This window comes from Pelodiscus sinensis, chromosome 6, assembly GCF_049634645.1.
Source record: "Pelodiscus sinensis isolate JC-2024 chromosome 6, ASM4963464v1, whole genome shotgun sequence".
Taxonomy (NCBI): domain Eukaryota; kingdom Metazoa; phylum Chordata; order Testudines; family Trionychidae; genus Pelodiscus; species Pelodiscus sinensis.
This window is the reverse complement of record NC_134716.1, coordinates 83331924-83357701: the sequence shown is the minus strand read 5'-3', so window position 1 is coordinate 83357701 and position 25778 is coordinate 83331924. Positions and strand designations below refer to the sequence as shown.

At 42.4% G+C, this 25778-nt stretch overlaps 1 protein-coding gene across 1 annotated transcript in view; it reads right to left on the bottom strand.

The window, feature by feature from the left end:
• The window catches only part of LOC142829922 (rho guanine nucleotide exchange factor 28-like), an 82291-nt gene extending 68980 nt beyond the window's left edge, over positions 1-13311 (bottom strand). Inside the window, exon 1 of the mRNA XM_075932260.1 lies at positions 13148-13311. The gene's annotated coding sequence lies outside the window, so the exon portion shown is untranslated. The remainder of the gene's footprint in view (positions 1-13147) is intronic.
• Between the last annotated feature and the right edge of the window lie 12467 nt (positions 13312-25778).

Here is a 25778-nt window from a genome sequence, read left to right as displayed (position 1 = left end):
TTCATATAAGAATCCAACATGATCCAGTCTATCACTGACTGCCTAAAAAAGTACCTACAGCAACAAGTAACTGTTTAGAGTAATTAAATGCATGTTAAGATGATAAATTTCAATTATTACTATTTTAATGTCAACACTAATTTACAGTATTATAGTTCATTTCTTCCTCCAATGCATCCAGGGACCATTCCCTAAAAAAACCCACATTTTTTACAAAAATGAGGAAAAACAAACTGTAAACAACTCGATGCCTTTAGAAAGCCAAGGTGGATGAATGTACTACATACAAATTCTTTCCTTCAATTCACCTAAACTGAAAAAGAAAGCTTGGCCTAAAACAGGCTGTCTCAACTCAGATGTGTCTTTGCTGTTAAAACTGAACCCTTTCCAGTAATAATATGATTATGTATTGCACAGCCTGCTCACACACAAGTACAGCCTGCTATGAGTCAGATATAATTGGAATGTTTTCCCTTCTACATATTGCTGAATTTACTTGCAGAGTTTCCACCATGAACACAAAACTCCTTTAGCAAATGGTTTATTTATATACATTTATATATAGCCCATCTTTTCATATACACAGAAGCAAAACTAGGCACATGCTGCTATGTTTTGATTCTCTCTCAACTTTGACAAAAAGGCAATATCCTTGGCAAGAACACCAAGCACAAATGTCAAACCAAGGCCAATCTTTCACACTATATAAGCTTTGTAGATCCCTTCCTATATCATAACCATTCTGCAACCAAGGTCTAGAGCAGCAGGTCAGGCGTTGCCTGCTAAATCCTTCTAAACAGAAGTCAAATGAAGTCAGTATTTAGTCAATAGGTAGATTCAGATATAAGCTCTTGTTTTGTTTTGTTAGGGGGAGGGGAAAAGGAGGAAGTTGGTTTCAAGGTGCCTTGTTCTAACTGCCAAGAATAGATAAAGTTCTTAAGTTATTCTGCAACCAGCCCCCAATCTGACCCTAAATAAAACAACTATCTGAAGCACTATAAGATTGTTGCTTGAGAAATTATCAAAGTCAGAATTTCTAATGTCAGAAAGGATGAAGGACATTACTTCCTATCTTGGATATTTCATCAAGCCACAATTATTGCCATCAGCATATTGTACTTCTAAACAAGTCAGCAAGAATGGCATCATTTGGTTTCATGCATGAGAGTGAAATAAAAGGCATGTCACATCTGCTTTTGAGCTGCAACATGTTAGCTAGCAGAATCTTCATAGTGTTTCTCTTCTATTTTCTAATGAATCTATTAATCTCTAATTGTCTGTGCACATAAAGGAGTCCATAGACCATTAGACTTAAATCCACACAACCTCTTTTAAAACATGAATGCTGACCCTCACATAAATTGTAGTAAGATCTCAATAAAATAAAACTTGCTTCGAACTATGGTCACACAATAGCTATAATTCCAAAAGATATAGACCAACCCCCCTCTTGTTGTGCATGAGTGCACAGATAGATGGGAAAGGCAGGACTCCAAACAATGCCCCTCTCCCTTATGAAAGGGGAGGCATAAATTTAGTCCCTAAAATCTGATTGTGCAAATGGTCAAACTTGTACAACTCTTCATTTATTAGGAAATGAAGTTCATACCATGTATACAGCCCACACAATAAATAAAATTCATTAAAACCATGGACCTAGCACACACATTCCATCCTGCTTCATTTACATGGTATTTAGAGCATAGGCATGTCAGGATCAGGGTAGTCTTTTCATGTCCACGCGAAAAGTATCGAGCATAATGTTGAGGCCATAGAGACAACACACAATATAATAAATATGAAGGCAACTCGAATAGCAATTTCCTCTAAGAAATTATGTTTATTTAGCCAACCTTTCAATTATTAGGATTAAATGGGTAATGTTTCTTTGTATTGCATTTCAAAATGCAAATCACAATTAACATACTAGAAAACTATTACATTTCCAATTAGGCCTTGAATTGGTCTAAAATCTTGTTTACATGAGATGTACACCCACATGGAGATTAAACAAACACACAATTTTTTACTGAGTTTCCAGTGTGTCATTGAGTTCTAAGAACAGATTAGTGGAACTCAAGAACATCTACATTTTAAATTTATTTACAGTGAAGATATCTGTTTCTCAAGCAGGCAGTTCTATTAACGTTTTTATATTATTCTAATAAATAAATACCCATAACCGACAAACTGTCTAGCATTATGAAAACATTAAACATTGTGGAGAATGCTAGCTGTACTAGTTTAAATAGTAGTGACTGTCTATAAACAAATCTTCTGATAATTACCAATTTATAATGGTGTTTCTTGGAAACAAAGGGGCACTAAATTGATTCTCTTTTCACTTCCTGCTTAGGAACTTGTTAACGTCATCATATATAATAATAATATTCTGAGCCAACAGTTCTGCTTTGCTGGTTCTTTCACATTTGTTTTGATGTCAATTATAATTTAGAAGAAGTTCCACACAAATGACACAAGTCTTCCTCCAGTACTCAGTCTAAATCGTTCAGCTGCTGGGAATCACTGAAATTCACTCAAGACAAATGCAAATAACTATATTTAGGAAGGTGGGGAAAAAAAAATCAAATGAACGTCTACAAAATTGGAAATATCTAGCAAAGCAAGCAGTAATACCAAAAAGGATCTGGGGAATATAGTGGATCACAAATTAACTATAAGCCAATGATGTGATGCTGAAAAAAAAAAGTTATTCTGGGATGTACTAGCAGAAATGCCATTTGTAAGACATGGGAGGCAATTATTCCATTCCACTCATCACTGGCAAAGTCTCAGCTGAAGTTATGTCTCTAGTTTCGGTCACCTCATTGTAAGAAAGATATGAGCATATTAAATAGGGTTCAAAGGAAAGCAACAACAACAACAGATAAAAGTTTGGAAAAAATAACCTATGTGGAATGGTTGAAAGAATTACGCAAAGTACAGGCAGTCCCCGGGGTTACATGGATCCGACTTACATCAGATCCCTACTTACAAACGGGGTGAGGCAACCCCGCACTAGCTGCTTCCCCCCAGCAGACCAGGGAGACGCGAAGCTAGCGCCCCCCCCCCCCCCCCCCAGCAGACCAGGGAGATGCAGAGCGGCTTTTCTCAGCAGACACCTCAGCTTGAGAATAAAGGACTGAGGGTAGTGAGGTGTGGGAGAATAAAACTGAGCTCTGGAGAAATGTTTGGCTAGAGTTTCCCCTACAATATGTACCAGTTCTGACTTACAGACAAATTCAACTTAAGAACAAACCTACAGTCCCTATCTTGTACGTAACAAGGGAACTGCCTGTATACAGAAGAGAGAAGACTGAGAAGGAACATGATCTAAATTTCCTGTAAGCTATGCAGCTGCCTATTTAGCACCATGCAGGTCCTCAAGGAACCGGCCTAAGGAAGGGACCTGCCGCAGCTGAAAGAGGACTGCCTCAACCCCAATCTAACCCAGCCTCCAACCTGCCATGGCTGGGGAAGGGATGGCCTGACCTTGGTGCGTCTATCCCAAGCCTGAATCCAGCTGTGGCCAAGACAGCCTGAACTTGCTGGGTTGGCCCTAGGGTCGCCAGATGGTTTCAACAAAAATACCAGACACACTTGACAACACAATCTACATTACATCTTATTTAGAAAATGCTGAACATTTATATTTTCTCAATTTGTTTCCTGAACAGAAAGCTCAAATACTGGACTGTCTGGTTAAAAACCCGACACCTGGCAACCCTACCCCTAGCCTAGCTCAAATGCAACCATGGCTGCAGTGGCCCTGCCCCCGCTGCTGCAGGCTGGGCAGCCTGGTCCAACCTGGGCCCAGCCATAGTGTCAGGATCTGTATAGGTGGCCTACTCCCAGCTCCAAGCTGGAACCTGCTGGGGTGGGCAGTGAGCACTTATCTTGCAGCCTCATTCCCAAAGCTGCCACAGCAGGAAGAGGTGCCTTTCTCCCTTCCCTTCCCTTCCCTTCCCCCCCACCCATGCGCTGCTGTGAAGAGAGCAAGCTGGGACGGTCCTCTCTCCTCACAGTAGCCCCAGAGCACTCTCCTTTACCCCAGACCCCTCAACCTGGCTCCACACCTCCAGCCAGATCTCTCACATCTTTTCACCCCAAAACCTGTGTCCCAGGCTTGAGCCCCCTCCCACACTTAGAACCCCTTGGTCCTACCCTCACCACATGAACTTTGTTATGTGCAGCAATATAAAGGTGATGTGTCTCACATTGCCTCCCTATTGGTGTACATAACAAAATTCATTCCACTCAAACACCCCCAGAGCCAGGCCCTCCTAGTGCCCCCCCCATCCCAATGCACTCACTTCTGCCTCAGACCCAGACCCCCCTAGCAACTCCCATCCCAATGCACTCACCCCTTCCCGAGCCAAGCATCCCCAGCACCCCGCCCCAATCAAATCCTCCCCTTCTCCCCGCCCCCGCCGAGCCAGGCACCGGAGGAATGGGACAGCCAGGTAAGTTAATCTTAAATTCGCTGCCCTTGCCACCCAGCCCGACTGCCTCGGCTCACGTTGTGTAGAGTGACCAGCTCCCTGTTCTCTGCTGGTCACGTGAGCCAGAGCAGCATGCACTCCGCTCCCCCCCCCCCCCCAGCCCAGCACCCTCCCTAGCATGGCACCAGGCAACTGCCTGCTGCTGCCCCTCTTCTCTACAACTCTGCCGTGCTCCTCACTCTCCCACCAGATGCAGAAGAGGAATATTGTCCCCGCCAGGCTTCCATCCAAGGGAAACAGGAAATACCGGATATTTCACATGTCCAGTATTTTCTGGGGTTTTTTTAAACCGAACGAAGCCCGCAAGAATACTGGACTGTCCGGGTAAATACCAGACACCTGGCAACCCTATATATTGGGGATGGTACATCCCTCTTCTGGTTGCAGCAGGACCCTCGGTCTCTGGATAATTCAGGAAGCAGCAAACTCTTCAGTGCCACAAATTGCATTCAACTGCACTGAAAGGCACTAGGGCAGTGTTTCCCAAATGGTGTTCCGCACAACCCCAGGGTTCTGCGAAGTGAAAATAGGGGTTCCGTGAAAAAAATTACAACATTTTATGATTAAAAAAATAATTATGTAATGTGTTTTTCAATATGTGCAATTAAACTAAATATTGATCTTATGACCTTATTTAGCATTTGTTTATTATTATCTTTGCTTATTTGTGGTCTACTTTTTCAGCTCCATATATTAGACTTATTAGGGGTTCCGCAAAATTATTTCGAGTTTAAAAGGGTTCTGTGGCCAAACAAAATTGGGAAACATTACACTAGGGAGTAGCTGCACTGAGCACAAGGGCAAGCCATATGCACAGTTTCTCAGAATACACACATCCCTTCACCTAGCAGTTACATCAGATCCCTTATGTCAGGGGGTCAATCTGGGAGAAAGAAATGGGAAGGATCTGAACCTAAACCTGCCCCATAGACACAGTTTCCAGTGTCAGCCTTCTCCTACTGAAGTCAAAGTCCCATTAAACTTCAATAGTGGCAGGATCAGATCATTCTTCATTATATGCAAATTTGAGACAGTTCAGTAATGACAAAAGTTTTTACATGATTATGTACCATAACTGGGAGAAGTCAAAAGCACGTTTGTCTAGTCTAGTTGAATGTTTACACTTTATCCAAGAAAATTTGTACCAAGTACATCAATTTAAACTATCTTACCGCTGAAACAAATGGAAAATCTGTGAATCTCAGAATTGTTGTAGGTAAATTCTACCACAAGGTGCCATTTATCAGTGATTATCTCCAAAATTAAAATAGAATTTACTGAATAAGAGTTTTGAAAGTGTCTAGTTTGCCAATTTTCCCACTGGACATTGAATTTCTTATGTGCTTTAACCTACTTGAAATGGTTAAGAAGATGTATTACTTTTTATCATAAGTCTCTGAGGGGTAACTTGTTAGTCTGTAACTTTAAAAACAACAAACAGTCCTGTGGCACCTTAGAGACGAACAAACACATATAACTAATATATTTGTTCGTCTCTAAGGTGCCACAGCACTATCCATTACTTTTATCATAGTTAGGATATATTTTCACAATGTGTAACTATTTATTTTTACAAGACTCTTAAATTATATTCCAGTTTCTTTTAAAAACATACACCACTGCTTCTAGTTGTTAAATGTGGTTTTCCCAAGTACCAGAGGTACCTTTAATAAAAGTACATGAGAAGGAAATCTATCACTAGAAAATGTAAATGGAAGTGTGTCATGCTGGGAACATGTTAATGGAAAAGGTTTCTGTTATCAACCCCTTTTCAGTTTGTACATACTAGAGAAATTAGATAATGGAAAGTACACAAGAGAAATTCCAGTAATAAAGCCTTTATTGTGCTTGACAAGGTGATCAGACGGCCAATTTACTTTATTAATGATGTTTTTCAAGGAGGCTTTTCAGTGACTACTACTTTGATTGCAGCAGCACTTGCTCTGAGTTAAATGCTTTCTAAACAGAGAAGGGCATATATCAGAAGTTAAATAAATGAAGAAAATAAGCAGAGGAGTTAGGCGCCCATCCTGCACTGGAACCCAAAAGAAGCAAACTGCTGCACCATTAAAGTTGGGGTGCCGCACAATAAGCAGTCTGCCTGAATGAGATTGATAATGCAGAATTGTGGCAGACGTTTAGTGTTTTATACTATATTCTAAAAGGCCAAAAGAGATCAATTGAAGTCATATTTCTATTATATTTTAAACTGTATATAGAATACAGCAAGTTGTGTGTGAAAACACATTTGTATATTCCTTTCTGCATACTGGTCTGACACCTCCGTACCACATGGACTTATTGTCATCTCATAATTTGTAGTGTAAATTACTAAAATTAAAATTCTAACCTCTGAAAATAAACTTGCAGTTAAAAGTCATGAGTGGATTGGAATTTATATTTCATTTCCATGATTGTAGTGCCTCAGACTTTAAATTTCTGTTTGTAAAACACTTTGAGGAATACAAATCCTGTTATTAGTTTAGAGGCCAGCACCCCAAATTTTATTTTTGTTAGATTGAGAGCAGCATGAAACAAAAGGAGTCTTTATATTTTAACAATAGTGGCCCATGCGTAAAGGTCATTAGCAGGCAAGAAAATACTTCCACTGCACTACTGCAGTCACAATAAAACATGCTTTTGTCCTCTTAAAAGGTCTTGTATGTTGTAAAAGCACAATGGTATATGATTTTTCTATCACTCACTCAGTTATCAAGTTACACACTGATGCTGCTAACAGTTTTATAAAGACTGAAAATTATTTTGTAGCATAGTGTGTGTGTGTGTGTGTGTGTGTGTGTGTGTGTGTGAGTGAGTGAGAGTGAGAGATACACTTACTGATCTTTATACAAATTATGAAATTTCTACAGCCATGCTTATAAAAATGAGAGATTTCCAATAAAATACAGTTGTCCCAAGCTGCTTTATTGCAACATATGTGGCAACTCAAAATATACTATATACCAAAAGGCACTATTGTTGTTTCCTGACTGCAGGACACACTGCACAGAGATCAGATCTTATTCAGTACAGAATGTTCTTTTATGCACAGCTGCTTGCCCTGAACCAAAACTAAAGAACTTAAAATAATACAAGAACAGAAAAATTAGCCCGTTGAAGCAAGCATATGACAATTTAATTCCAAAATGCATGGATTTGTACTTCTAACACCAAGGTTTCTTAAATCAGTCTTAATTCTAATTCTGATGAAGATGCATATTAGGAAGTGGAGAGGGATGAGGGGAACATAGCTACCAGCCAGCCTCACAGTTTCCTTCATTTACTTCAGGGGTGGAGAACCTTTTTGGATCAGAGGCCACTAACACAGCGAGAAAAAAAAAATCGGACAGGGGCCACACACACAGTGAAAAACAAAAAAGAAAAACTAAACCCCATCGACGTGACCCCTGACTGAGAAAAAGAAAGACACTCCCCATATTCCCTTCCCACACAAGAGCCTAGTGGGGCGCAGGCTAGCAGATTTCATGTGCTCCATCCCGCCCCATAGTGGGATGGTGGAGCTGGAATACTAGCACAGGCTCCCCAATGCTGGGGGGGAGCCCTGAGTCCTGGGATCCAGGCAAGCCAGCATTAGGTTCCCCACCTCCAATTCACTTCATTCTAATATTATGCAAACTGAGAAATAAAACAATCCATTACCTATACATATAAAATGAAGCAGCTTGCATAGGTCTTGATCACTTCACTATGTACTAGTCAGCTCTTGAAAACAAGCAAGCTGGAGAAATTCAGCTAAAACTTGTTTTACAACACACTTCTCATCTTATTTTGGATTAAAATAAAAGATCACTTATCTTCCTGAAGATATATCATCCAATACACTATTCAGTTAACATGATAATGTTTTCATTAGTTAAAGCCACCACTATTTTGTGTTGCATTGCAGAGAAAAATGTTTAAAGACCCAAAATAAGTGTGTGTGTTTGAAAATTTAAAGCTAAAGTTAAACCAGACTTATTTTAAAGAAGTATACATGTATAGTTAAGGTCACAAATTAAATTTTGTTCCTGTAGCATTGCCAGACTCCAATTATACTGTTCTTACTCATTTAGTACTAATTTTGGAAGCTGTGTTACTTTTTTCTAACACGTTTAGAAGGCACCAGCTTATCATTATATTTTAAATAATTATAACCCATTGTATTGGGGTACTAGTTTTGTACCACTTAAAACCAATCTTTCTTTCTCTATCATTTTTCATAAAGCTCAGAGTCATAGCTAGAAGGCATCATAAAAACTCTTATCAAAACAAAAACAGGACTATGTAGCACTTTAAAGACTAACAAAGATGGTTTATTACGTGATGAGCTTTCATGGGCCAGACCCACTTCCTCAGATCAAATAGTGGAAGAAAATTGGCACAACCATATATACCAAAGAATACAATCCAAAAAATGAACACATATGAAAAGGACAAATCAAATTTCAGAACAGAAGGGGGATGAGGAGGGGAGGTAAATATCTGTGAGCTAATGATATTAGAGGTGATAATTGGGGAAGCTATCTTTGTAATGGGTAAGATAATTAATGTCTTTGTTTAGACCTAGGTGATTAGTGTCGAAGTGTTATTGGACCTAACCAATTGAATTATAAGATCAAGAACACATATTCCTGCTCATTCAGAAATATAATTTATGCTATCATGTGCCGAAAGTGTCTGTCTGCTATGTACATTGGACAAACGTCTCAGTCACTTCGCCAAAGAATCAATGCCTACAAAACAGATATTAGACAGGATCACAAAGAAAAAACAGTTTCTTGCCATTTCAACCAGAAAGGGCATTGTCTCAAGGACTTGATTACCTGCATCCTGCTTCAAAGGCCTTTTAAGACTACACTTGAAAGAGAATCCTCTGAACTGTCATTCATGCTTAAATACGACACTTTCACGTCTAAGTTTGACTAAAGACTCTAATTATCTTACCCATTACAAAGATAGCTTCCCCAATTATCACCTCTAATATCATTAGCTCACAGACATTTACCTCCCCTCCTCATCCCCCTTCTGTTCTGAAATTTGATTTGTCCTTTTCATGTGTTCATTTTTTGGATTGTATTCTTTGGTATATATGGTTGTGCCAATTTTCTTCCACTATTTGATCTGAGGAAGTGGGTCTGGCCCACAAAAGCTCATCACCTAATAAACCATCTTGTTAGTCTTTAAAGTGCTACATAGTCCTGTTTTTTGCTTCAGCTACACCAGACTAACATAGCTACATTTCTATCACTCTCTTATCAAAACAGACTTTGATAATATGACCTTTTTCCTTAATTTTGTCTCAGACACCTGCATCACCTAAGCAAGCAACAAGAATTGTGAGACCTTTTTGTTAATATAAAAGTGAGTCACGTTAGTTTATAGCTGGAATAAGAAATCATCTTTTATGGTGTGTAAAAATATTCAGGTTCTAGAAATGTGGTAAAGGTTCTCTCAACTACCTTGGCACAGCAAACGTTAATATAACTTTCACAGTGAGTACAAGTGTCTGAGGGATTCAAATTTAATCCTAGAGCCATACCTTGCTCTTGCTCCATAGAGGTGGTCTGAATGTCAAAAGGCCAAGGCTCTGAATGCCTGTGTGCAGAGTCCAAGCCCTTCAAGTTACTCTTCTGACTATTGGTGTTGGATCCACTTCTCCAGCTAAGTACTGCTCTACAACCTCTTTTGAGTCTTATACATGAAAATATCACAGTCCTCATCACATTTGACTACAACTACAAAGCATCTATACAGGTTGCAGTAGATCACACAGATAGCACTACAGAAGCAGTATGGCTTGTTGGAAAATGGAAATGTGTCAGAGAGTGAAGAGGTGTGGGGAAGCAAGTAGTTCAGAGATGACAATTTTATTCATTATATTATTATTATGAAGATTTAATATTTAGTGTGCCAGGCAGAAGAGAGATTCTGAGGATATATCAGAAGAGTCAATGGGGAAATTCCTGCATTTTTAAGGACTTCAGATGTACCACTGTATGTACACTGTGTACTGCATGGAGCTCTGCTCTGTACTGCTGCCTGCAAGATTTCCCACCACCCATCAAGCACAGCTATGTATGGGCCCCTGGAGGCTATTCAATGCATTGTTCTGGAGTGGCTCAACTACCTGAGGGAACAAGAATTCTTTCCTTGAGCCTTCAACCCTTATATCTGTGCAACGTATAGCTCAGATGTAAACTGGACATTTTGCAGAAGGCTTGTCTGATGTTACTTTTATATTTTACCTTGCACCAGGTGACACAGCAATTGTCTCCACAGTCTTGCTTGTGTGAGTAAAAGTAACAAAAGGATGGCTGTGATCTGGTGATTTAGGAAGCTCACATCTCTATAGTAAGAACAATAAATCTTTCTGGACCAATAAAATACTAGCCCCTTTGTACAAGGCATGTACAAGCATATAGTCAGTAAGAGAATATGCTTCAAAGAGTCAACAGTATCATTATCCCATTTTAGAGGTTGGAAATTGGGATACAGAGGTAGTAAGTGACTGACCCAAGACCATACAGAAAGTCTGTGGAAAAGTTGGGAATGGAAGACAGATCTCTGAATCACAGCCCAATGCCTTAGCCATAGACCATCCTTCATACTTTAAAAACTGTTCCTTGGATTAAAAGAAAGTTAAACCATTCTGTACAGCATAACTTTCTGAAATTTCACTTGCACCCAATGCTAAAGTCTCCACAGAAAAAGCTCCCAATGAAGATATAAGATTTTTGGCTAAATTATTAATGCATTTTTAAACTCAGTAGGAGAGCACGGTTGCATATAAACTAATTGAAGGCTTCAAAACCTTAGCAGAAATGTTTGAGTTAAAGACTGAGAAACCCAGCTGAATTTCCTAATCTCTTTTTTTTAAAAACATACCAAACCCTAGGATCTCCTCATCAATTTCATTATTTTTATCAAGTACACAAAAACTGCCCTGGAAGAAAATCAAAACAAACATTTTTAGTATAAACATTTAGGAAAATGTTTTTGGCTCGCTAATGTATGCGGTTTTGTGGAGACAAAAATAACTCTTTGTCTACGTGGGAAACTGACACATGGTACTTTAACATTTCTCCACTGGCAATCCCTTGTATACTACACCAAGCTGAATTAAGTGTCTCATGCTCACTTTAAGGCTTTGGCACAACTCCCCCATCCTACATGGCAGATGTCTCCTTCCACATTTTCCCTCTCTTTCCCTCCACTGGTAACACCAGATTTGATGCTCTGTTCCTACATGCATTTTCATCTATGATCCTATTCCACGCAGTCCTCTGTACCAGTCTTTATGGAAATTTCTCTTATTTATGCAAAGCATACCAGAAGAGAACTTATAATATTTATGAAAAAATACAGAAGGCTCTCAGTTATCCCTCCTCTCCACTCTAGATTTACTAGGACATCTTATCTTTCACATCTCTGCATATTAGAATGCAAATTAATTGGGGAATGGAGTGTCTTCACTTTTGTCATTGTAAGTGCTCAGTACATCATCAGCAATAAATCAATAAAATAAGTTCCTATTTTCTTTCATCTTTCCGGTTTGCTTTTGTTGCTGCTGCTGTTCAGCTGAAACCATGCTCTGCTCAAGTTCAAGAAGTGCCAATATAATCATCTCGAATTCAGCTGTAATGTAAGTGACTCAATGAAAGCCCTTCTTTTCTTTGGCATTCTGCTACACTGTTGTTAATTGAGATACTATCAAAACAAGCATGAGTGCTGGTGCTTATCTCAAACTTTCTGGAAAATTAGCTGGAACCTAACTCCTATTCCCTTCCTATCCTGGGTCAGTACAGATGGGATCATTCTGAGACTCTACTTGTTGGCTTTGAGCCAGCACTTGGTTCACCTCACTGAGGACAGCACCAATCAGACCAGCACACTTTCCTTAGACCACCCTGGGAGCGTAAAGTAATAAGTTTGCTAGATACTAGAAATTATGGTCTTAATAAAGACACTGGATTTATGGCAGTAATAATCAGAAACCTAGAAACCCACTAGCCCTCTTTTTTGTCCTGAGCGTACAGCATTGTTAATGCATCATCTTTTAACGGAGTACCGTGATAGACAACAGGGTGACCACCCACAGACCAAATCCAGACCACCAGCTACTTTTGAATATTTTTATTTACTTATTTTTAATTATTTTCTCTGGAGCCTGGACTTGACCAGTGGATCTGCACATAAATAACTGACCGCCCCTGGTTTAACAGAAGCTCTGTTTGCACATACACAACCTGTCTGGAGCTTGGAGGCTGGGACCCGTCGCGCCAGAGCTCGGCTCTCTCAGAAACAGAAGTTCGCCCCGTACAAGTTCTCACCACTTCCCCCACGCCGCCGCCGCCGCCTGTGCCTCTAATACTCTAGGACCCGTAAGGCTGCCATGCGCTATCTAGGGCACCGCCACCTGGCAGACGAGCAGCCCCGGCAGAAACCGCCCTCGGCAGGGAGGTGCCGGGCTCCTCAGCAGAGCTGGCCCGCCTCCAGGGGTGCGATTTTCTGACACGCATCCCAACTACACACACACTCCGCGCTGCTAGTGGCGGTCAGTTCTGCCTCTGCCGGGCTGCGGGCACTGCTTAGCCCCGAGCCACGCACCCGGCCCCGGCCCCGCGCCCGCCAGGCTGCACCTTTACCTGGGGAGCGCAGCTCAGCCTGCTCTGGCTGCACCTGCGAGAGCCAGGCTGCAGTCGGACTCGCTGGTGGAGAAGGCGCCGCCCCCCCTGCCGGCTGCGAGGGGAGGAGCCCGGCGCTGCACAGCCTCGCTGACCTGCAGCTGCGTGTGAGCGCCGCCGCCTTTTCCCCGCGCTCCTAGCGGGGGGGGGGGGGGGGGGGGGGGGGCGGCGGAGACATGTGCTCGGCCCTCCGCCGCAGCCCAGGCTCCTTGCCCTTGCCAGGCTCCGGGGAGATTTTGCCGCCGCCCAGCTGCAGGGGACGGAAGCACCGGGAAAGGGCTAGGCCGCCTCCCCAGCTTTCCTTTGCGGAGCATGGCTGGCCCCAGCCCTTCGAAACGGGCCCGGGTGTCTAGCATTGTTATTCAGCAGTCCGTTTCGTGGCACACACACACTTTGGAGGTTTTCGGGCATCACCAGTTTCCAGGAACTGACGCTTTCAAAGAACACCGAATAGCATGTAGGGTTGCCAGATGGTTTCAACAAAAATACCGGACACACTTGCCATTACATCACTATCTGCATTACATCTTATTTAGAAAATACCGGACATTTCTATTTTCTCAATTTGTTTCCCAAACAGAAAGCTCAAATACTGGTCTCAGGGCCGGCTGGAACCATTCTGGCACCCTGGGCCTGGGCACGCGGCGCCACCCCCGGGGCAAACAGCACATGCACTGCCCAGACCGGCCACTGCTGCTGGCGCGCAGCCCGGGCCTGGGCGTGCAGGGCCCCACGGCCATGGGGGAGAAGGGCGCTGTTGGCCAACGCCACAGGGATGGGGGGGCGGGCGCTGCAGGAGCCAGGCACACAGCACCTGATGGCAGCTATGAGGGTTGCCACACACCCCTTACAGCTGCCATCAGGCACCCCCCATCGGTTGGTGCCCTGGGCAGCTACCCAGCTCGCCCACCGCTTAGTCCGGCCCTGACTGGACTGTCCAATTCAAAACTGTATACCTGGCAACCCTAAGCATGACGCTAGCTATAAGGTTACAGGGGACAGCCCAATTCCACTTTCCCTTCTTGGGAGGCAGGAATTGTGTGTTAAGAAGGGTTAGTTCCAGCCCTACTGTGCTAGCATACAAAAGCTACATTGCTACAGACATCGTTGTAAACACATAGTCAGATGAACTCAGCTCCTGCAACAACGTTTAGGCACCTAAAATTGCACTGCTTTCAATAGAAGTCCACTCAAAATACTTCTGAAGTCTGGGACCACAGACTCAGTATCAGCCCTGAACTACTTACAACTTCAATTCCATCAACATCAAGAGAAAGCTCAATGGACTTCAGTGTCCCTAATATTCAGTGTTGTATCCGTATTGGCCCCGGGATATAAGAGAGACAAGAATGGTAAGGTAGTCTCTCATTTCAAAAGCTTCTCTCCGCCCGCCCCCAACAGACATTGGTCCAATAAAAAGGTATCGCTATGTTTGTAATTCATGCTCTAAAGTGGTAACATTGCCCTCTGCTGGATGAATTCACAAAGCCTGATGAACTGTAATCTGTATGAGCTGAGGTGGATACTAGCTACATGATTGATCTCGCTCTCAAAGTGCTGAATTTTATACTCCACCAGCATTGTTTGAATAGCTATAGTGTACAGCAGAGAGAAATGTTCATTCTTAGAATGCCATACATTTGCAACACTATTACTAATCATATAGTTTATTCTCTTAATACAGGTAGCACTACACAGACACTAATCCTTATTCCCCTACTTCCAGTGAGGTGTACAAATAATTCTTATCCCTACCTCACAGGCAAGGCAGTAGCAAAGACAGAAGCAGAATTCAGGAATTCTTGACTCAAGTTTATTCCTCCATGTGGTACTGAAAAAAATGCCTTCCGTGTATCTCACTCACACACACACACACACACACACACACACACACACACACACCTGGCATTTTCCTCATATGACAACAGGTCACACACACACACACACACACACACACACACACACACACACACCTGGCATTTTCCTCATATGACAACAGGTGCAATTCCGGTGAAACTTTTGTTAACAGTGACCTAGTAATCCTGGCCCTCCATCCTTATAGCCAATGAAATCTCAATCTCTAATGTACATTATGCATCTGCTTGTTAGAACTTCAAGGAAAATAATCCCTTGCATGTCCACCAATAACAGTTTTCTAGGGTTATTTTAGCCTCATCCCCAAATAAAACCGCCCGGTGCACTGTCATTGAATAGGCAGAATAATGAATTTCTTAGTTCAGTTATTGCTTTTACCCTTTTAATATATAATAAAATAATCCATTATCTTCTTGACTCAGGTTTGCCGATTTTTTTAGTTCTAGATTCTCCCTAAACATTTTTAAAATTAGCTGTTTTATTAAAATAATCAAATAGTTAGCACAAATATACATTTTACAGAATGCTTAAAGGGTTACTACAGATGTCCTGAGTTTTAGTCTTACTTCATAGATTCCTACTTGAATAGCCCATCCTGATGACTGCATAATCTCTTCCATCTGGGTGGAAGTCCTCCCTATAGACTTTCACAGACCCTGTTGTGTCTATCCATGATATTGCTTATTTCCCATTCAAACTGCTTGCATTATGTTTTGTGATTGCCTCTACCTATCTGACAAGGACAAAATCCTTGAAATGCTCTCCCAGCTCTCCTTCAGACTTGATTATTGGCTTTACCACAAATAGGATGACTTGGCAGTAGATCAAAGACCCCCTCTACACTAAAAAATTACTGTATTAGGGTGCCCACTGCTCACTTAATTCAGTTATTGCTGGGTTGTAGCATAGTTTGGTAAGAAAGTTAAACATGGCTTGCTCCCAGCTATATAGGCACAACCAAAATCACGTGTTAAATCTATGGCTACATCTAGACTACAGGCTTCTACTTTTTTCGGAAGAGATCTTCCGAAAAAACTTGTGAAAGAGTGTCCACACTGCAAAAGTGCATCAAAAAAAGCTATCTGCTTTTTCAGAAAAAAAGAGCATCCAGACTGCATGGACGCTCTCTCGCATGTAAGCTGTGATTGCTATGGACAGAATGGCCACCAGGGCACCTGTGCTTTTTCATCTTTCCTCTTCTTCCAACAGAACTCTCTTTTCCCCTTCCACACACACCTTTTTGCAAAAGAGGTCTTTCGCAAAAAGGCTTCTTCCTCATAGAATGAGGATTACCAATGCCGGAAAAAAACCTCTGTTCTTTTGATTTTTTTGTGGAAGAACACAATTGCAGTTTGGACGTTCCTCACGTTTTGTCGGAAAAATGACTTTTTTCCTACAAAACTCTGTAATGTAGACATACCCTATGAGGGCATTAGTCTGGGTATAATTTATATAGGTAGTGTAGATTGGACCAAAAGGTGTTTTGAACTGGGAAAGTGGTTCCTTATCAGGCAAATATTTACATTTTTATGTTGTTTTTAACAGTAAGCACAGATGGTAATGTGACAAGTTTACTTTACTAGAGATTTTATTACTGTGCACCGTGGCAGCCTCCCTTGAAAATTAAAAAAATATATATCTGGAAAGTTATTGTCTTCTTTGGCTCCTTGCCTAGGAGAATCACCTGTACCTAGACAACATTTCTTTCTCCCATGCCTGCAATGCTCCCCCATTCCTGTATACCAAGTGCCCCCTATCTTCATTCAAATCTTTCCTGAAACCCCACTTCTTCCACAAGTTTACAATTTTAATCCACTGCCTGAAAAGCAGTCTGTGTCCTACCAGGCTAAGAGGTTTCCAATCTATTGTGTCTGAGCTTCAAGTTCCTTTCAGACTGCCAGCCCCTTGCTGCAAGGATATGCAGCACCTGTCTGCATACATAAAACAAACAAAAACATTCTGCATAAGAAAGCAGCTACAGAATTAGGTTCAACATTATCAGTGTTAGAAACAAGACCCTGAGCCATACATTACTTTAATGATAGAAAAGCTGTGGCCAAGAATGTCAATACAATGGAGGAACACGGGGTCATTACCAGACACGTTAGATAATGGGAGACTCAAGCTTCTCATTTATGGTCTTCTCAATCGCTGTCCTCAGTGTAATTTTTGGCCTATAATTCACTTACCTGATCATCATTTTATTTTATTCAAAAATAAATAGTCTGCCATCCTATTTAAAGAAGCAGACCTATCACCCTGCTGCACAAAAGTACAGCTTAGGGAAGCAGCCCTGTCGCACATGGTTTGAATGGGATCATAAAAGAGATCAGAAGATGATGCAAGGCCAGGAAAATAAGGCCACAAGGAAAATAAACCTTCCTTCAGAATGTGTAGGTCATCATTTGTTCCTCTATTCTTTGTAGCTTAACACCAAGTTTGTCACCTCCTGTGTTCTCGGAGGCAAATGGCAAGAACACCCTATTGATGCCAGTGGGAGTAGGATATGATCTTTTAGATGTCAGAGCTGGAAAAAACAATAAATGATGGTGTAGATACAGAGCGAAAAGTGCACAAGAGTCAGAGCCAGGGAGACACACCACAATTAAATGGTTTTGCTGCAAGTCATTATTATAAAACAACTTATTTATATAGTACCTTTCATCCATACCAATCCTAACCAGACAGCATACAGAGGGATCGCTTCACCCACCATTTGCCAGCCACCTCTCATCTGCAAGTAATCCACCTGACACCTGCACACTTCATTAAAATTTATGAAGAAAGCGAAGAATTACTTATACAAATGAAGTTCTCTTTTTTTCCCCCATCCCCCACTTCGCAAAAAGTGCTACAGAAACTTTCTTGAAAATAAAGTATCAAAAACTTTCATTTACATCTCAACAGCACAGTTGTTTCTAGTATTAGGCTGGGACTTTGATTCATAAATGAAATACAGAAAGCATTACTTAAGCCCTGATCCTACAAACTCTTGAGTACTTGCAGAATTTATTCTTGTTAGCAGTGAAATCAACAGGCCTACAAATTGCCAGCCAAAGCATTGAACTCACAGTAGAAAAAAAGTCAGATTAATTTTAAAAATAGCACGGTTTAAAAATAATCTTTTACTTTGCCTTCAGTTTGAGCTCTCTCTCTCCACAACTATGAGAGCAAAAGTACTGTATCAGGTATAGCAAAAGGCCAAAGAAAACAATAGACGATCTGATAAGCTACAGTTTTAAGACTGGAATATCAGCTAAAATCACCTCTGCCTGTGGAAAATGGTGCTATTATTCAATACTAGCTCCTTATGCGCGTAGCTTTATGTAACTGAACAATTCCCTCCTCATTTCCCTCACCTCTGGCAGGCCATACTCACCATGGCTGGCACTATGAGTGACACCACACAAAAGTAGGATGTACATTCTGTTTAACCAGTTAACTGCTTAAACAGGAGCAGGTGGCAAGCTGCCCCAACCAGGCCAGAGCATCCCCTGCCCACTGTTCCAACTAGGAATGTAATAGTAAAACTGTTTAAACAGTTAACTGATAAGCATGAGCTTGTCGGTTATCGTAACAGTTACACACCAGCTCTTGGCCCCACTCCCCGGAATGCAACAGGAGGCAGGCTTAAAAGCAGGCTCTTAGCACACACTGGCTCCCGGAGAGCCAGCTGTTGCTCTGCACTGCGGGCTCTCCAGTATAAAGCTTATAATAGTGAGCCTGAAGTGGAGCTGCCTCCCTGGGAGTAGAGCTGGCAGCCAGTCCTGCTCCTGGGGAGTCGGCTACACAGTATAAGGTTTATACTGATGAGCCTGCAACATGTAACCACTAACATTTACAACGGTTACATGGTAACCTAATTAACTGCTTTTTATCCTCCCTAGCTCCAACCAGGCCAGGCCACCAGTATAATGTAACCAGTAAGCATCACCTGGCAAAGTTGATGCTTACGGGTTAACCAGTCACATTTCTATACAAAAGTGTTAAATTTGGGGGGAGCAAGAGAATGGAGCTCAATCTTAAGTTTAGGTTGTGGTTATACTAACAATGGTACCTCTGTGTTTTGTAGCAGCTGACAGTGCAACTTTGAAGGGTTCCCCCTCCATACTCATGGAAATCTTGAGCCAGATAAAAAGAAAGAAGACTCAGGAGGACATGTTCAGCACAATCCTGCAAGCCAGTGCTGCATCAGACTGAACAGAAGGCTTGGAGGATGAACAACAGATTCAGTGTGGAAGGAAAGAGCAGGCAGGAGAAAGATGTACAAGGACATTATGGGGATTCCTCGTACAGCAGAAACAGATGTTGAAGACTGTTGTGGACTTGCAAGTTAAACAGTTCTGGACTCATCTCCCTTTACAGCCCATGGAGAACTCTAGGAGAGCACCTCCCTCAACTTTCCAGGTGGCATCAGCACTGCACCCCTGCTTCTACCCCTCCATGCTGGGAGAACATTAAGAACAATCTCAGCTTCACATGCACTGACCTAAGAGGCCACAGTTGATGCATGCATAGGTAAAATAGATACAAATGTTCCTTCCCATTCTCTAAGTTTTGTTCCATAAATTAAGGGGGCTCAACCATGTAAAGCTGCACACTGGGATACCTAGTCAATAGCACACAAGCACTTCTTGTAAGTACATGGAGTGCCAAAGCAAGAAGCCAAATATCACTTGTGCACATGCATACATTAGCATAAAGCTGTTGCAGTCAGTGTATCTTGTATCAGAAAAAGTTAACATGTGTAGACATGCCAAGTATCTTGAAAAGGCTCCCAAACAAATGCTGATCAGATTTCTCTGTTTAGCACAGACTGCAGCTCAAGGGGATTTACTTAGAGCTTTTAGTATTATTGACTGAGTGATTTCCCCATTTTAAAATATATATTTATCACATGTAGACTCAAGATATTTGATAAATATACTGCTAACAACGTTCCTGGAATTAAGTTACTTCAGCTTTTCTTAAACTGTCTTCCATGGCACACTGGCAGTCAGAGGTGTGCTGCGGAGAGAACAGAAAAAATTATGCTTCCCCACCCCCTGCAGAGCCCGTAGACAGCTCCCACTGCAGCTGCCCCTCTCTCTCCTGCCACCCCTCCAGCCCACAGGATGGCCCTGTCTCAAGGGCCTTCTGTGCTGCACAGCCTCCTCCTCATCCACGTATGCAGGCGGCAACAGCTTTTACAGCAACTGCTGCTGCTGGGAGGAGGAGGGATGGCTGAGGAGCCGCTCCCGGACCTCGGTGTTTTAAAACTGCCACATGCGGGGAACCCAGCTCTCGGTCTGCTGACCCCCGCCTCGGGGTGCGCTTGGGCTCTGCTGCCCCTCATGTGCTGCTGCTCTCTCCCCTGTGCCCCTCTCCAGCCTGGTGTGGAAGTGGCAGAGTTTAATTTGGTGGGGACAGTCAGGTTTTCTGGGGGAAGAAACTGAGCTCCCCACCCCCGAGGAACGAGAGCATGCTCCCTGGAGGCTTTCCTTGCTGCAGCCGGGTAAGCATCCCCCCCTCATGCCCAGACCCCACATCCAAACCCCCCTCACTCCCCTCCCCCTGCCAAGACCCTGCACTCCCAGCTTGCTCTGACACCCTGCCCCAAGTCCCCTCCTGCACCCTACTTCCTGGTCCTGTGGGGGTTTTTTTATTTGTTTTGCTCAACAAATTTTCTCTGGGGGGCTAGTTTGTTTGGTTTTTTTGCTCGACAAAAAAATTCTTGGTGTTCCCCATAAAAAAAAAATTTGTTTGGTGTTCCTCAGTCTTAAAAAGTTTAAGAAACACTGAGTTACATTTAACTGCATGACAATTGAAGTAACTAAGGGTTACTTAATTTTTTCATGCTGTATGCATGTCTTTTTAGTGCATGTAGCAAAGATGAAAGCAAAGGTAATTCATATTGGTTACTTCTGTAATACAATACAGGCAGTGTGTGTCTCTAATTTAAAGAGCAATAGCCAAAGAAATTAAGGTGTCACATGGCAATATTTATGTGAATCAATGTAAGAGGTTTTTGACTCCATTTAACAGGCCAAGTTTAAAGGACAATGCTTTTTTTTCAGAATTTTCCATACGAAATATGCAGCTTCTCTGCTTTTTCATTGGTGCCTCTTATGAAATTTAGATTGAAACTTTTGATCTGCTGAGTGTTGATTCAATTCGCAAAAGTAAGTAAAGATAGTATGCAAAATGATTTTTTAAAGACTGTATAACAAAATATCACTGTGGTCCATTACTTCAAGTAACTTAATAGAGGATTGCTACAAAAGTAAGGAGGGTCTTCCCCCCCCCCCCCATGTGCATGAGATACAAGCCTCATTTGCTCCAAATGAGAACAACTTCCCACTAATCTTCACTTCAGAATTAAAAGACAACACAGAGTGCTCTGGAAACAACTTTCATTACAGGAAACCTATTAATTAAAAAGCACTGCCATTTTAGTCATCCTTGAACATTAAGACAATTGTTTGTACAACTTGTGATAGGTTTTTAAAATCCTACTCTTCTACAAAAATCCAGGAAATATTTTTTAATGGAAGTAGAAGAATATTTTTTACCTGCATTTCTAAAAAGCTCTTAAGGAAAGAGTTTTGAATAAGTTTCATTTTAAATTGATTTGTACCCACTTTTTAGGGACGGCACAATAAGAGAGTATCTTCACAAGAGACTGTCACCATATTTTAAATAGTCTTTTCATTATAAAAATGTATTACTATAGGGTTTAAAGTCTAGATGTCTTTTAGTAAGTGCATGTCTGGCTAATTTAATTATGTTGAAATATTGCATAAAAAGAGAATACAGCACAATACCCTGTCTGAATGATTGGAACACATAAATTCTCTCCTTATCCAATATCAGCAGGATGCGACTATAGGCCCAGGGATTCAGAGGCTCTGAACTTCCTGTCATTTATAGCAGAAGTTATTGTTGTAACTCCAGAAATAGTAGTTTACACAACACTGCAGAAAATAGTGAGTAGATACGCTATGGTATTATGACACACAGGTACGGTACTTACAACAAGGCGTAAGGCTACACTGTAGTTGGAGTTTGCTAGTGCAGCCAAATGTACATGTACTAGCTTTGATTAAGCTACTGCACTGAAACTAGCAGCATGGCTATGGCAATTCTAGACATCCAAGTACATACAATTCCTTTGAAGATTGTAGGTATGTATGTGTGTGGCAAGTACTACCTGGGACACTATGGTTACATATTGCTATTTTTAGGGTACTCACTCATGCGAAGCTATCTCTGTGCATCTATACAACCTGGAAATTAACCTCCAGTTGTAGTGTAGTTAATAGTTCTGATAATGTTTGTGAAACATTAAGAGCATTTTGATGCCCAGACAGCATTCTAGAGGTATGATCCCCAAATGATAATGGCCCCAAAGTAGGTATAACACGCCAAGATTCAGATTTGCCAGGCTGCCATTTGGTAAAGCTCAAAAGTCAGCAAACAAAACTGAGTGAGATTTTAAATCCACAGCATAAGTTTCATGGCATCATTAATAGCAGTATCATGTCCCCAGAAGAGCAGGAAGTAGAGGAAAGGCAGCCAGTGAAAAGGTTGGAATATGTAGCTCTCCACCATTAATGAGTGAAGAAGTAATATGGCTTCAGTGCTTCACTTCTCTGCTCTGCTCTGCCGCCCCACTGCTCTATTGATAGCAATTGACCTGCTTGATTTACCTCTGGGCTGATTTTGGGACTTCTCTCCGTCCACGCTGGCTTGCTACATAACACAAGATTAGAGTACATCAGAATGTGAATAACCTAATGAAGCTTCATGAAGTGGGGTCTCCCATTCACACACAGCCAATGGTGCCATTTGCTGGTCTAGAAATACAAACCTAGAGGCTAAGAGGCTCTAGTTTCTCATCTTTCAGCCACATCACTAAGCTTTCCCTGTGAATAAGCCTTTTGCCAGAGTGGAACCTCAGAATCTGTATCACACTTGTGAAAGCAAAGGATGCAAACTATTCTATCTTTTTTCTACTTGCTTGTACACTATACCCACAGTGGAGTGGGGGAGGATGGATAGCCCAGTGGTTTGAGAATTGGCCTGCTAAACCCAGGATTGTGAGCTCAAGCCTTGAGGGCAACATTTAGGGATCTATGGCAAAACCGGTCAGGGATGGTACTTGGTCCTGCTGTGAAGGCAGGGGACTGGAGTCGATGACCTTTCCCGGTCCCTTCCAGCTCTATGAGGTAGGTATACAGGCAGTCCCCGGGTTACATGGATCCGACTTACATCGGATCCCTACTTACAAACAGGGTGAGGCAACCCCGCACTAGCTGCTTCCCCCCAGCAGACCAGGGAGACGCGAAGCTAGCCCCCCAGCAGACCAGGGAGACGCAGAGCAGCTTTTCTCAGCAGACACCTCAGCTTGAGAATAAAGGACTGAGGGAAGTGAGGTGTGGGAGAATAAAACTGAGCTCTGGAGAAATGTTTGGCTAGAGTTTCCCCTACAATATGTACCAGTTCCGACTTACATACAGATTCAACTTAAGAACAAACCTACAGTCCCTATCTTGTACGTAACCCGGGGACTGCCTGTATCTCCATATATTTATTTGGAGAGCCCACAATCCGTTTGTGATTTCCAACCATTGGGATATTATCATTTTACTCCATTTCACTGGCAAAAGAAACAAGGGCTTAATACTTCTAATTATAAAAAGAATTCAATGTGAAGATTTCTCAAATTGTCTCCAGTGCTGCAATTGCACTCCTATAACATCCACATGGCAACATTAGAAATTGTTCACACGGAGAGGTAGCAGTAATGTATTTTTAGGTACTTTAATGAAGTTTAGCTCCCAAAAACAGGAGGAAACTCAACATAACAAGCTAGCTCTCTAGAACAGTGAATCCCAAGTCCCTGGACCGGCAGCAGGCCACGAACCCCTGGCTGATGGGCCATGACAGTGACCGAACCTGGGATAGGAAGCTGCACAGCAGGTTTCTTGCTAGGATGCAGTGGCAGAAATGATCACTGAGTCAGGCAGCAGGAAGTTTCCTTCGAGGCCCTGGAGCTCAGACTGCAGTCAGGAGAATGACCCTGTGGGAGATTCTCTCTCACTGCTCCCCGGGAGCCTTGTGGGGGGCGGGGCTAAGACACCTCCCACCTCTCCCCCCTAGAAGCGGTGCCTCACACTGCAGGGGAAAGGTTTGGCCCCAGGCTGCTCCCAGTGGAGCTAGTTGCGATCCCTGTCTGGGCCCAGGGAAATCGCAGCCAGCTCAGCATGGGGGAGAAAGGGGGGCTGGGAAGGGGCTAAAGAGAGGCTGTGGGGTAACAGGGATCTTTGAAGCTGGGGCAGTAGGGGGATGCAGGAAGCACTGAAGGGAGGTTGAGAGATTCAGGGGAGATTTTTGGGGCAGATGGGAGCAGGGGTGCAATAGAGGAAAATTCTGAGGCTGGGTCACAGGGAGGAAAGTGGGGTTTGGAAGGAGATGCTGGGGGGAGGGGGGGAGAGATTGGGAACAAGAGCAACCAGGCTGGGGAAGGGAGACACAGGGCAGGGCTTGTACAGAAGGTGAGGGGGAGATACAATGGCAGCTCCCCCCCCACCACATGGGGCAGAAAGGGGGGAGGGCAGAAGTGACTGGGTGGTAGCATTTAGGGGCACTAGTTCCTATGCTCCTGACAAAATTTCAGTTGCTAAATAGGGTGCCCCAAATGCCCCATCCACTGCGGGTGCCCCTCCCTGCACCCTTCCCTCTACAGGCACCAGTCGCCCCGGCGGAGGAGCTACCCTATTCAGCAGCCAGAGGGGAATTCTTTTTGTGAGTTTTTTTTCCCCGTGTTGTAGATATCTGCAAACTCTGATCTGTTACAGACGGGCAACGTGTTATTTGCCTATTCATTATTTGCATAATGAATATGCAAATATACAGATAAAATTATGCTGGTCTACCAAAAGTTTGTAAATGGGTTTGCCAGTCCACAGTATAAAAAAGGTTAGGAACTGCTATTCTAGAGGCCATCGGCAAGCGTTCCATGAACCAGCAGTAGTCCACAGATCAACCTTGGTTAAACTGCTCTAAATCAAGCAGCATGAGAAATCTAAGATTAAGATCTAGGTTAAAATAAAAACCATGAAGCTAATAGGGTAACATAACTTGAACTATACTTATAAAAATATTTGTTTTGGTTCTTTTGTTATGAGATTTAAAGTCTTTCAATTGTAGCCTTCCAAATAGCTGTCATATGGGAAAATACTAGTAGACTCTCATTTTAAGTAGCTTTAGTAATATAATTAAGGATAAGATAATCCGACACAATCAAAGGACAACAGTTGATATTCAGAGGTGCTGGTTCTGGAGAGTTTTAGAACACTTACTGGTAATAAAAGCTGTAATCATATTGTTTGATTAAAAAGTGTCCACTGAAGTGATGTCAGAATCCTCTTTGAGGAATGCTTGTCTCACTAAAGATCGGTGGGGGAAAAAAAAGAACAAACAAACAAGCCAATCCCATCATCTCCTTCCTCCTTCGCATCTCAAATGGCAAAGGAGAGGTAAGTTAGACGTTCACCACTTCCCCCACAAACACAGCACAATTTCTGGGTGGACAAAAAGGGACTCGGCAACCTCTCTTCGGGCATCCTTCCACATTATCCATGCTTGGGAGAACCAAAGATCTAAAATGAACAAGCTATTTGAAAGCAGCAACTAGAAGACACAACCCACCAAAAAGCCTTCCTAAATTAGATGG